The 5,285-nt window shown below is 35.5% G+C and overlaps 1 pseudogene; it reads right to left on the reverse strand.

The window, feature by feature from the left end:
- Positions 1 to 255: 255 nt before the first annotated feature.
- LOC122817190 lies at positions 256 to 421 on the reverse strand (annotated as a pseudogene).
- Positions 422 to 5,285: the final 4,864 nt, after the last annotated feature.

The raw sequence follows: 5,285 nt of genomic DNA on the forward strand, positions 1-5,285 counted from the left end.
ATGATTTTTTTTTCTGTATCATTGAATAAACATGTTGATGTTTCGTTCATCCACATGAATAGTTACATGTGAGTTCTGCAAAAAAAAAAAAAAAACACAGGACTGGATACATCAGCAAACTCAGTTTTACAGCAGCATTTCTTAATACACGATCAGATAGGTCAGAACAAAGAACTTTGGAAGGGTGTAGTTCTAGACTATGAAAGTAGAGTCAAAAAGGGGAAATTATGGAAACTTTCCAGAGTTAAGATGTATAGAAGTTAAGCATATAAAATGTATTATAAACTTTACAAACTTTACAGTTTAAAATGTAAATGAATGGACTGCAGTTATTTACTTACGAAACCCAGCCATCAGTTCGCCAGCTTTACAGTGCATATTTTTACTACACTTGATCTTAGCCAAAAGGCCGAGAAACGATTACAGAGCATATGTTTATTAATTTGTTCTGTTAAGCTAGTTCTTTGAATTTTTATTAACGGGTTGGGTTAAATCCACCAAAGCTTCACTTGGTTTGGTAGACAATTTACATCTGCTTCACTATCACAAAGTCCAGTTAATATTAAACAATGATAATTTTAATTCCATTTCACTGACATGCTAACAATCACAAATAACAGAAAAGGTTATCACAATGTGTATTACAGTATTTTATGGATGGATAGACAGATTCAAATATGCACTACAGAAACACAACAGGTCTACAAATCACACAATGAACTTTAGCAGTATCCTCAAAGCCTAACCACAAACATATTCTAATTATCCTAAGACCAAAGAGTGACCTGTAGCACCACAAACATGCACTAAATCTGTACAATGTTTGCATCACATAGTTTCTGTATTTTTTTTGGAGAAAGTCTCCACTAATCTGCTGTATCGAGCAATTTAATGTTCATTTGACTTCATATTTATGCAAACATACAGTATTTTATTTATTTTTATTTTATTTTCAGTTTGATTACCGGGGAAGTCCACTGGGCCTAAAAGTGCCCGTTTTCAGTGGAGGCCTGGGGAGAAAAGCTCTGTAAGCAATACAAATACATTAAAGGTTACAAAATGTTAAAGAAAAATACAAGAATAAAATTCATACAATCAGTAATGCAAATGCATAAGATGTAAATCAAACAATGCAGCTAATAGGTAATAGAGAACACCTTTTACAGGAGTTCCAAATTCAAAACAACATGATACTAATGTCTGTAGCAATAGGAATTTTTTTTTTTTTTTTTTACATTGGTGGTACAGATATATACAGTATTTACAATATGTAGTATTGAGGAAGAACTTCCATAGTCAGAGAAAGATCGCTAAGTCTATTTTAGGAGAATAGTAGAGAAATGCAAGCGATGTAGAACAGTCAGTGGGGTATTCACTAGAATTTATGTAGGGTGGAAGCAGGAGCAGTTCCATTTGGATGATAGATATAGGAATAGTTGGGTCTTGAAGGATTGTGAGTTGGGTGCAGTCCTGTGAGAAGGAGGAAGAGAGTTCTATTTCTTACCTAGTGAGAAGGAGAGAAGTAGTTGGCCAGCAGGACGTTTTGGTTTGTGAATGGAAACTAAGTTTTGGTGTTTGGATCTCAGAGATCTATTTGGGATGTATGGAGGAAGGATATTTGTTAAGGCTGGGCATTTTTCAGGGTAGAATATTAATTTATGAGCTGTAGTTAGTTGGAGGTAGTCTAGGTGGTTAAAGAGTTCTAGCCAGTTCAGAGATTGTAGGGAAAGGCAGTGGTGAGTTGAGGTTTTAGAAGTAAAGCATCCTAGCTTAAAGTAAAGCATCCTAACTGTTAAACCCCACAGATAACGTGAACTTACATCCTTTCTTATCAAAGGGAGGATGAGAGTCTTGAGCTGGTTAAGGGATTCAGTTAATATATTTCCTAAACAATATGACTGTAAAAGTTCTACATAGAATATCACATACACAGAATTAACTGTTGATAGTCTAACATACAACCTTTCAGAATCGTAGCAGAAACCAGGCATTTCCATATTTTTTTCAGGAGGATAACAGATTAGCTTAAACAACAAAATCACGTTTGTATGGGGGCAAACCCCCCTGCACCCCTATGTGGGGGGCTGTACCTGCCGCACCCCCTCTATTTTTGACAAAAATGGTAAACTACAATTAGACAATGAGTATTCATGATGTCACAGACAAATCTGCATGGCACATCAATCATCCATTATTTACATGCCACATCACAGACAGTAGGCATGTCAATCACTCTGGCAACACCAATTTCTGCGGAAAATGACCAGTGGGGTATTTTGAAACAAAGCCAGAAGTTGCAAGGAAGGAAAACGGTCTTCTTTCTCCATGTAACATATTGCAACAATATGTTTTTGTGATTTCTGTTTAATTTGTTTTCTTCTTCTTTTTTTATTCACTGAGTATTTTAAATGCCTTATTTTAGGGTTTGTTTGATGAACACAATCATTAAGGGTCAGGAAACAATTTCTTATTTTATTAAAATTGTGTTAGAGAATTTGAGCCTTCATAGGTTTTGTTGTACTGTACTGGCCCACTGGCAGTTTCATGCAGGAATGGGCATGACCAGAGTGACTGACAAGCCTAATGCCTGTGATGTGGTATGCAAATGATGAATGATTGGCATGCCATGCAAATTACCCTGTGACATCTTGCATACATGTGAGTTGAGTGTTCCTGAGACTGTGGAGCTCCTGAGTTTCAGCAATTAAGTGATGCAGGCTGGTAATTTAACTTGTAACACATTTCTCTTTGTCTTAGGGCATTGTACTATTTTTTGTAGTATGTTTGATCATTGGAAAATTGCAATGTAATCCCCAAAGGGTTACTTATTTGCCCAGGCAAGAAAGTGAATTGATGGCGTTCAGAAGCACTGAAACACAGTGTACACTTGGGTGGCAAGACAATTCTAAAGCCTGGCACTATAACTGCACTTTATTTTTTACATTCTGACATTGGCTGCAGCTGCAGTTCACCTGGAGTGCCCTTAAAAGCTTTTTGTATTCCGGCTGAGGTGGGTTCGATCCTTGGCAGACCATCCTGCATAGCTTAGGCCACGGCAGTACTGACCTAACAAAGAACGTCTAAATGAGAGGAAGGCACTGAAGACTCCTTTCAGACATTATGTTTGCACCACTCCATCTACAAGAAAAGATTTGTCAATTATACCATACCTGCCTGGCAGAAAATCCCACATCTGATAGAGCTGGTAAGGTGCCCAAAATGTTTCAAAAACTGTTCTATTGTGGAGAACAGCTACATAAAAATGGTAGAACAATCCCTGTGCTACTATTAAACAAACAAAGGCCAAAACATCAAAAAGTCCTAGTGTCAGATATGTACATCACTGTTCATAGTTCAGATGTGTGTAATAAATAGTGTTATAAAGTTATGGGAATGCATATCTTAATGTTATTTACATACAAGTTTACCTTTCCTTAAGGAAGTACAGCGGAAAGTACGGACAGAGAAGCATGCTGAACTGTAATCATAACCTTGCCATAAAGATGACAGACAAACATTATAATACACAGGATTTATCTGTTACTATGCCAAGGAGTGAAGTTCCTGTGATAATGTGTGTATGTGTGGTTTACTTAAAAATAAATCGTGAAGCAGCAAAGAAACAACTGTGTTTCACTATTTATTCTTGTTACAATCTGCGTAAATGAATAAACCCAGCTGCCCATTTTCTAAGTTTAGCAGGATTACTGTTTTACTTTCAGTCTTACAGCTGCAATAAAGGGCTAAGTGACATAGACTGATATCTTCTAAATTCATTAGTGCTGTAAAATACAACATATTAAACCCAACATCCCAGATTCAGTCCCTCCATGGAACTAGTTTAATCCTAATATTTTATTTCTACAGGTTCTTGCCTTTTGACTGCAGAGTTTTATTGTACTGTGTCAGTGGCAGTAACTGCTGTAAGCCATAATTGTAATTATTCAATATATATATATATATATATATATAATATATATATATATATATATATATATATACATATATATATATATATATATATATATATATATATATATATATATATATATATATACATATATATATATATATATATATATATATATATATTTTTTTTTTTTTTTGCTAAACAGGGGGAATGAGTACAGGATAGCGAGTAACCTGATTTCAACTTGTCCTACTCAAGGTGTAAAGTTTACATTTGCCTATTTAAGGATATTTGTACAGTGCATTAAAATGTCCAGCTGCATTGACTTGGATTTCACAAGGGGGCATAGCAATTAGTCTGATTTTTACCAGCATTTGGCCAGTCTGTTCAGTGAATTCACTCGTGTTTAATCACAAAAAAGTATATTTCCAATACTTTACTTGATCTGTGCTTGTCCCAAGAATGGTATGTGGTCCTTTTCTGGATGAATATTCATGCGGCCGAGAAATATACGCCATTGTTTATTCATTACTACAGTGTGATGTCAACCTGCTGTTGGGTGTTGGGCAGGGTTTGGGTGGTGCTTGCTACTACACATTCAATGGACCAGTAGAGTACGATAAAGCCAAAACAGCGCAATGTGAAGTTCCTCAGACACATATAAAAAGGTGTATTTTGTACTGAAAACTGTTTTATGTATGAACTTTGCTGCACTTGATATTCCTGAGCTGCACTGTTTGATTAGAAAGACAAATTATTACACTCAAATGCAGGCCTTAGTGACTTGGATCAAAAATTACCCACTATTGCAACATAATCTCTGTTTGTGACTTGGAGCAAACACTAAATATTGTGGCACTGCCAAGTTCGAATCATGTAACATGTGAAACTACATTAAAAAAATCTTTTGCAATGCCTTTAACATGGAAAAATAAAGTGGTATGGAATCACAGAAAGAAAGAAATGACACCTAACTTGCATTTTAGAGTACTGGTTTTAAATAGCCAATTAATGCCCGTTAGCAGGTTTTTTGTTAATGTGTACATAATTTCCTGATATGCATTCACAGCCCATACCACTTATCCCATTCTTTGTTATTTCAGCATCTTGGGGGTGCTGAAGAGTACTTAATTTCCTCCCTTTTTTATTTCTCTAAATCTTTTGGGTTTCTAATACTATGACGGGAATGGACCCCATTCCTAAGTCAAAGTATGTTTAAAGTTCATGAAATTAGTATTGTTTCAGTCTTTGATGTCAGCCAAAAGTGTTCTTTGCAGAACCCACAATGTGCCCAGTAATGACTCCTTCTGCAGTTCATATGGACTTACATGGATTGGTAGCATATCTTAATACAATTGTAGATTAATTTTTATAA

This window comes from Protopterus annectens, chromosome 1.part1 (genome assembly GCF_019279795.1).
Source record: "Protopterus annectens isolate FY-2018-M chromosome 1.part1, PAN1.0, whole genome shotgun sequence".
Taxonomy (NCBI): domain Eukaryota; kingdom Metazoa; phylum Chordata; order Ceratodontiformes; family Protopteridae; genus Protopterus; species Protopterus annectens.